Source organism: Lepus europaeus, chromosome 22 (assembly GCF_033115175.1).
Source record: "Lepus europaeus isolate LE1 chromosome 22, mLepTim1.pri, whole genome shotgun sequence".
In the NCBI taxonomy this organism is placed as follows: Eukaryota; Metazoa; Chordata; class Mammalia; order Lagomorpha; family Leporidae; genus Lepus; species Lepus europaeus.
The window spans coordinates 8,160,312-8,169,210 of NC_084848.1; positions in this window are offsets into that span (position 1 = coordinate 8,160,312).

Consider the following 8,899-nt stretch of genomic DNA (forward strand, 5'->3'; position numbering starts at 1 on the left):
CGCCAGCCACGGTTGTGCACGTCTCTCGTTGACCAACTTGACATCACACGTCAGCTGGCTGTGTGTCGTGTGTGTTCAGATGAGTGTTAGCGTGTGAGTCCCACAGGGGAAATGGGAAAGCCTTTATCCAGGGCAGCAACCTCTCTCTCTCTCTCTCTCTCTCTCTCTCTCTCTCTCTCTCTCTCTCCCCCCTCCCCCGGCCCCCCCAGCCAGCAGCAGCTCCTGTCGTCTGTGTTGTCCAATCAAGCTCTCCCAAGTGCATCCTTGCCAGCTGGGGTACAAAGATGGCGTCTGTCAACCCTTCCTCCCCGCACTGGTGCCGAGCTCATCCCTGGAAGGGGCGGCATCGGTGTCCCTTCCCTGGAGTCCAGGCTGCTCTTCGTGCCTGGCTTGAGGACGGGAATGTGGCTACTGTGATGCTCTGTGGCCTCTGTGGCTTGGCTGCCTCTGGCCGAGTCTTCCATCTGCTGGTTCACTCTCCAGTGGGCCAGAACGGCCAGGCCAAAGCCTGGAACTCCATCAGGGTCTCCCACGTGGGTGGCCAGGGTCCAGCACTGGGCCATCTTCCACTGCTCTGCCAAGTGCACTAGCAGCGAGCTGGATGGGAATCAGAGCAGCTGGGACTCGGCTTGGCGCTTTGATCTGAGATGCCGGCGACACAGCCAGCGGCTTAACTCCCTGAGCCACAACACAGGCCCTGAGCCTGCTCTTCTGTGCAGTGCGGCTCCTGCTGAGGTCACGGCAAGCATCAGTCCTTAGGCCGCAGGTGAACGTGAGCTGCAGCCCCGTCTAAGGGAAGCAGATTACACGACGGTCACGGACACGGGGCAAAGCCTTACCGTGGGCTGGGCCGCATGCCGTACGTGCCCACTCCTTCCATGTGACCTGACTTGCACTCCCTAATCGTATTCCCCTGGGCTGTTGGAAGTGGGCACGGAGATAGGGCTGGGAGGGCAAGAAGGGCAGGATATGACGGCAGGGACACTGGCTCCGATCCAGGGTCCCTGGGTCCTCTCCCTCGCTGGCTGTGACCTGGAAGCCCGTCCCTTCCTGAGGAGGGGGCTCACCTCTCCCATAAGCAAGGCAGCCTGTGGGAGACATGGCACCCCTGCCCATGGGGCACCGGCTGAGAAGCCGCAGCCTCCCAGGGGGCCCCTCGGCAGCAGCCTTCCAGCTGCTATGCCAGAGGTCAGAACCCGGGTCCCCCAGCTCCAGTGAGGACTGCTCATGCCCCAACTCTCTTCCACCCCCAAGACCCCACCCCCTCCACAAGAGGGAGGCTGGTGTCCCTTCCTCCCTGGAGGCACTGCACCTGGCGACTGCCGAATCCCAGCAGTCAGTGCTGCATCCCAGCCCCGCCCCTTCCTGGCAGGGAGCGTGCCTCTGTTGCTTGTGGAGATCCTTGTTCTCGACTTCTCCCGGGCTGTACCTGCACAGGACAAGGTGGGCAGCAGACGCCAGGTGACTGCCTGGCCACACAGAGACCCGGGGTGGGGTCATCTGCAGGGGGAGGGAGCCTTGAGCTGCGCTGGAAGGGACCCAGGGCAGGCAGAGGAAACCGTGGGCAGGGGCCGAGCTGCAGAGGTGGAGGCAGCAGTGAGAGGAGAGGGCTTGGGGGAGAGGCAGCCCCTGCCAAAGAATTCCCCCCCTCTGTGCAGGGCTTCTGCCCCCTCCCTCTTCTCTCTCTCTCTCTCTCTCTCTTTCTCTCTCTCCCCTGCCTTCAGGCCTCCTTCACTGATGTCCCTTAGTGATGGGTAGTGGCAGCCAATGCCCTGGGCAGTGTGGACAGCCCCATCCCTGCCTGCGTGGTGACACAGGAGCCAGTGGGCGATAACAATGGGGTAAACGCCGAGACTTCTGGGTGGGGGCAGGGCAGGCCCGGTGGATGGTTTACAAGGCGTGACCATAAAACTACTTCCGGCCGCAGGGAGAATTTGTTTCTTCACCTCCCAAGTCTGAGCTTGGCCATGGACTGGCTTGGGCCACGGGCGGTTGCAAATGCGGCGTAAGCCGAAGCTTCAGAGGCACCTGTGCCTGTAGAGGCTTGTCCCCTTCTGCGGCATGTGGAATTCTGGGACCACGCTGTGAAGAGCCTCAGCTGGCCTGCAGGGAGGCCACGTGGAGCAGAACTGAGGTGCCCTAGCAACAGCGCGCTGGCTGCCCATGTGACGCCGCACGCGCTCCCCAGCCCAGCAGGTGCAGGGGCACCAGCCACGGCCTGCTTCCTGGCAGCATCAGCCGGCAAGGGGGATTGGCGGGAACCCTGCCCGTCCAGCAGGAGGACTGGGCCTCCATTTGCCTGTCCAACTCCTGTTTGCTTTTGCAACTTGCAATTTGCATGCGCTTTGCTATTTGCAATGCAAGTCTGCCTGGTTGCTGAAAATGTTTAAAATCCTGAATAACACAAGAAGGGAGTTTGGGGAGGGGGCAGGGAGGATTATTATATTTCCCAGACTTTTTAGGTGGGCCCCAGTTCCAGGAAAATCTGCCGCCCCTCTCCTGACCCACAGCCGCCTACAACCCCTGGGATGTCTGTGACAGGAGGACCCAGGCCCCGGGCAGCGGCGGCAGTCAGCCACTGGGTAGCAAAGTCTGGCTCCCCTCTCCCCCCGCCCTCAGCATGATCTGGGGAGACAGGGACGCAGACAGGCTGAGAAAGGGGGCCTTTCCCGGCCCTGCCCTGTGGCCAAACTCGGTGACAGCTCTCCGCCGAAATTGATGTTCCCTCTAATCAGCAGCGATTGGCGGATTGTCTGGTAAATGCTGCTAACCGCAGGGCCGGGTCCCAGGTGAGGAGGCAGGGCCCCTGCTAATTCCCCGGCACAGCTGAAGAGGGTTCCTGGCAGCCTCGACCTCAGGTTGCCTGACAAGCATCTGGAAACCAAGAATTCCTGCACCGTGCCTGCAATTTCCCTTTGATATTGCACGGCCGCCAGCCCCCAGGACCATTATCGTATAAGAAAAGTAAAAGTTAAATTCTCATACCTGTCCCGAGAGCGAGGGGGAGGCCACATTCCAGCATCTGCTGCCTTGCTGGCCCCCAGAGGACCCGAGAGAAGCCAGGGAGCAGGCTCTCAGAGGAACAGGGCAGGGCCACGGAGTGCAAGGAAGGGTGCCACATGAGGCCCCCCACGCACGGCCCCGGAACCGTGGCTGCCATCCAGAGCCGAGCTGGGGCCTGTGGCGCCTGCTACTGTGGCACAGCTTGGCTTTGCTAAGGCCCAGGTCTCAAGGGGCAGAGTGGTGACCACAGAACAAAGGTTTCTGTGCCCACCCCATGCCTCACAAAACATCCAGGCCTTGGCCTGTTCCACCTGCACGGCCCTGTACCGGCGTAATACCATGCCCTGGGCCAGGCCCTAGCATTCGCTCCCGATCTGTACCAGGTTCCTATCAGATGGACATCACTGTCCCCATTTCTCAGATGAGAAAACTGAGCCTGCAGAAGGCAGGTGTTGATTTATCCTGCCCAACATCGATCCCTGCTCCTCCTGATTTCTTTCGGGGCAGCTGCCTCCTCTGCCCTCGGACGGACCAGCTGGGGTCCACCTCTGCTAGCCAAGGGCTGAGTTTAGGGTCCAGCTCAGCTCGTCAAATATCCCGTCACAATCCTTGGACTTTTCTGTCTGAAGTTTGGAGGTGAAGGCACTCAAAATGGCTGGGGCCGGCGCCATGGCTCACTTGGCTAATCCTCCGCCTGAGGCACCAGCACCCCGGGTTCTAGTCCCGGTTGGGGTGCTGGATTCTGTCCCGGTTGCCCCTCTTCCAGGCCAGCTCTCTGCTGTGGCCTGGGAGTGCAGTGGAGGATGGCCCAAGTGCTTGGGCCCTGCACCCCATGGGAGACCAGGAGAAGCACCTGGCTCCTGGCTTCAGATCAGCGTGGTGCGCCGGCCGTAGCGGCCATTAGGGGAGTGAACCAATGGAAGGAAGGCCTTTCTCTCTGTCTCTCTGTCTCTCTCACTGTCTAACTCTGCCTGTAAATAAAAAGGCTGGAAATGGCCCCCGGGAGGAGGGCGGCGAGGTCTGGGGAGGGGAGAGACCCTCTGGTGCGTTCCTGCTGCCGGATTCGTCCCCTGCCGCACCCCCAACCCAGGCAGCCTTCGGAGTCTGGCCCTTCACATTCTTCTCAGTCCTGAGGTCCCTGGGGCCTGCTACCCGCCCCCCGCACAAGTGAGCCAATTGCTGTCGCTTGTGACCCCCAAAACTCTGACTCCCCCAGGGTCACCCCGGGGGCAGTAGCAGAGGGTCCCACCACACCAGGCTCCCAGGCCAGTGCTCTTCCCACCATGCCACGGGGCTGGCCTTGGGCCGGCTCTGTCCTGGGGAGAGCCCTCTGGGGGGTGGGGCAGCATCAGCAAGGGCCCAGCTGTGGTGGAGCCAGCATGGAGGCCGACGTACAGGAGCAGAGCTCTGGGGGCGCCGATGGGGCAGGCGCCAGAGGCCCTGTGTGGCCTTGCACCCTCTTTTATTTTTCAACGTGAAAAACTGTGTTTACATTTTTGCAAGTAAAGCATACAGCTTTAATGATTGCAATCATTATGTGCCGTTCATATGACACAGGATGTAAAATCAACATTACAGGTCACACGTTACATCCATGTGAAGAGGTAACAGGTGCATGGCAGGTGCTCCCACGTCAACAAGCCCCCAGGCCTGGCTAGGAAAACTGACCTGTGGGCACCACGAACCCCACTTGACATCTGACTTCGTATGGAAATCTGTCCACGTCACCTCGGACACCGAGCTAGCCCAGTAGTTTACAACAGTGTGTGTATGTGAGGGCGGCACTGGGTGTAGCGGGAGCATCCCAGTAGGCACCGGTTCGAGTCCAGCTCCCTGCTAACCTGGGAAAGCAGCATATGATGATCCAAGTCCTTGGGCTCCTGCACCCACATGGGAGACCCAGAGGAAGCTCCTGGCTCCTGGCTTCAGACTGGCCCATCTCCAGCTGTTGTGGCCATTTGGGGAGTGAACCAGTGGATAAAAGACCTCTCTCTCTCTCTCTCTCTCTCTCTCTCTCTCTCTCTGTAATTCTGCTTTTCAAATAAATTTAAAAAGAAAAAAGAGTCCGTGTACATAACTGGCCAAGCACGCACACACCCCGGATTTTGTGCCCGCTGGGGTGTATTTTAAGGAAAACAGAACTGGGGCAGTAACTTGCAGCGTGCCAGGCACCTTTGTGGAAGCCGTGGCTTTAAGTACGCAGGGTGGAAAGCCGAGTAAGTCAGAGCTGTAGGACATGAAATAAAAGAAATACACGAAGTTGAAATGCACATTTCATGGTATTGGAAAAATGTGTCTGGGACAGAAAGGTAGCAGTGTGGGTTTTCCTAGACTTCACACATTGAGGAGCTCAAAACCAGATGCTGCACACCTCCCTTGCCACGCGTGGGTCAAGGGCAAAAGCAAGGTGGGGCCCTGGCCAGGCAGAGCGGCGCTTCGTCTCTGGGCCCCTCGCACTGTCTATAACTGAGTCTCTTCCGGCATGGTCCATCTCAGCCCTTGACGGGCCCCTCGCCATCTATAACCCGAGTCTCTCCCAGCCACGGTCCATCCCAGCCCCCGACAAAGGTGCCACACAGAGCCATGACGTTCTGTGAGGGGCCGACTCTCCCTCGCCTCTCAAGGGTCCCGGCCTGGACCCCTGCCTCCGCCCTAGCCAGGGGAGTGACCTTGTCCTTGGGCTGTAGTGGACTAGATGGGGGTTGTGGTAAAAGAGCAGGCTGCCAGCTTGCCAAGTTCAGGTTCATGTTCTTACCCTTTGTGCTTAATTCACTTACTTTGTGACCAGGGGCAATTAGAATGTGTCTCACTTTGTTAATCCACAGAATGGGTTCAACACATCCCATGGATCAGGCTGGTAATGAAACACATTGTGTCCAAGAATTGGTTTCCTGGCCACCCCTCCCTGGCAAGTCCGTGAACAGGCCGTGAGCCAGCAGCTCTGGGTGCACCTGCCGACGGGAGAGCAGCTCCTTTCCCTTGTCCATGTCCTCCTGGGGAATCTTAAAAATTCTAGTAATGTGCTGAGCCTCACCTGCAGTCCTGCCATCCCACATGGACGCCACTTCAAGTCCCAGCTGCTCCACTTCCGATCCAGCTCTCTGCTGTGGACTGGGAAAGCAGTACAAGATGGCCCAAGTCCTTGGGCCCCTGCACCTGCGTGGGAGACCCGGAAGAAGCTCCTGGCTCCTGGCTTTGGATTGGCGCAGCTCCAGCCGTTGCAACCATTTGGAGAGTGAACCAGGGATGGAAGGCCTCTCTCTCTGTCTCTCCCTCTCACTGTCTGTAACTCTGCCTCTCAAATAAATAAATAAATAAATAAAATCTTTAAAAAAAGATTGTGCATAGCTCACCTTCTCAGATCCTCTGCAGCCATCGGCAGCCACATGACCCAGTTCTGACCAATGAGAGGAGAGAAACGCGGCTCCTGGAGGCTTCTGGGAAATACTTGTCTCCGTGGAAAGGCTGTGGGCTGGGAGTGAAGCCCCTTCTTCCTGCCTGTGGATGTTGTCGTGTGAAAACACCACGTGCAGAGCCAGGGCCGGGGAGGGCCGTCCACGGCGCCCTGCCCTCCGCAGGGTCCATGCTCCGCACTCTGTGTCTTGAGTTCTCAGTAAGTTTCTCTCTGAATTTGTGTCTTGCAGTGAAGTCGGCCACTTGCCTGGAGCAGTCTAGGCTGCCTGCTCCCCACCTCCTAGCCCTCCAGGGCCTCCCCATCTCCCCCTGCCCCTCCCTGCCTCTGCCCCCTGAGCACTGTCAGCCTCCAGCCTGGCTGGGACCTGGGCTAATGAGGGTGGGGCATGGGGCAAGCAGCCCACCCGGAGCTGCGGGCTCTGTGGCCCATTCAGCGGGTGACTGGGGGGAGAGAAGCCCCAATACCTGCTGGGCCCGAGTGCAGGTTGGGACAGAGTTTCTGGTCTGTGGGGAGAGGAAGAGGACTTTCCATCCTGACCCAGGCACAGCGGGTCAGCCCAGGGCCCGGCAGGAGGTGGCAGGGGGCTGGCAGCCAGCACGCCCCGTCACAGGGTGGGCGCCCGGGCCCCTGTGTGCTCTCCTGCCGAAGCAATGGCACAAACTTGCAAATCACACAGCAGGTCAAGGCAGAGACTGTGGATCGGAGGAGAGAGATCTCTCGTGTCCTTTCGTCTGCTTTCTAAACCTGGAGCTGTGTGTTTGCCAGGCCCGGGGCCCACAGACAAGGGAGAATGGCAGCAAGGAACTTTGTCTTCCAGGGGACAGAAGGAGATGGTGTCCTGGGTCTGCAGAGCGGTTAAACCAACCCTGCATGAGGCCTCCGCTGTTGGCCAAGGTCGTTGTGATGGCCACGGTTGAAGCCACTGTCAACTGGACACAAATTCCTTGCAGCCCAAGGCCTCCCAGCACAAAGCCACACCGTGTCTTGCTCACTGGGTGCACCCCCGTGCCAGCAGCGGGAGGGGGCCTCTCAGGGAGGGCCTGTCTCCGGTGGTGCTGAGCCACGGGCAGTAGTGGGCCTCTCACAGGCAGCAGCCATAATTGCCAGGCTCATGTCCCATGCCGTGTCGTACGGTTCTGATGTCAGCCCCATTTTCTTCACCTTCCGCACGTAGGATGTGAGGCTCGGGCCACCAAGCTCCTAGGTGTCAGAGCCAGGGTTAGAGCCACGACGCTATTGGAGTTCTTGGAGGGATTACTCCCCCCACACACTCCTTCCTGTGTCCCTGGCGTCGGCTGAGACTCTCGTCCGCCCCCTGTGCTGTCCTGGGGCTCGCTGCACATCTGCCTCCTGCCTCCAACCCTCTGCCTCCAGGCACCGTGGGGATAAAGCAGGGAGCAGGCTTCAGAGGCCTGCAGCAGAGCCCTGGAGCTTGGCCCGGGTGCCACTTCCTGCTTCTGTCCCCCGCCGTCGCCCTCAGGCCCAAATGAATCCTCCTGGGGGACACTGTTCACACCTGTGCCCTAGGAGGGTGGCATTCTGTGCCCGCCTCTCCAGCACGCCACTGCCGGTGAGAGACCGAGCCTGCGCCGGGCTCACTCTCCCTCCCCGAACATTGTTCTGAGCCCCCACTTCCTGTGTTCTCCAAGAACGTTCCCAGCATGCCCTCTGCTTGTCTCTGCACCGGAGTCCGAGTTGGGGAGGTGCGGCCCCTCGGAATTCTGGGCCTGCACCAGCCCTGCCTGGCCGGCTCTCCCACCCTCTGTCAGCGACGCACCTCGCAGCGGTGGGGGACGCTGGGCAGCCCCCCATGGTAATAGCCATAACTGCAGCCAATTTTCCATAATTGGTGGCATTTGCCAGGGCATTCCTGCCTGTCGCAGCCGCTCCTCGGTGCTGCCTTTGATCTCTACCAGTCTCCAGGAGGCACAAAATACTGTTGTCATCTTCAATTACACCAAGGGACACAGTGGCCTTGACCCTACCACTAGACGTCCCCAGCCCACAAGAGGCAGCAACAGCCACGGAGCACAGCTGGGCCACGGGCAAGGGGAGGCCCCGGGCTCCTTCCCGGGGGCTGGGACTTCCGATGCCTCAGAGCCGAGGGCTAGGGAAAGCACGCACGCGCGGGCAGATGCTAACGCCCACAGGTTGCCAGGCCCCTGTGCTCAGCACATCTCTTCTCCAGCCCGTCCAGCAACTCCTCTGCAGGATGGATTGTGTCCATTTTATGGAGCAGGAAACCGAGGCTCAGGAGAAAGCCCCGGCCGGTGGACAGCGGGGAGAGGCGGGACCCAGGCTTGCCTGACTCACACTCAGAGTCTCTCCGCACTGCCCATTGCCCTGGCTCTGCAGGCCAGGTGCGAGCCCCACCCTTCCCTGCAGGCTCCTTGTGGACAGAACTGGACTGCTCCCAAGTCCCTGTGAGTGCAGAGCTGGGTACCGGGTCAGACTCCGCCTCCCATTGTCGAGTTCCAGGGG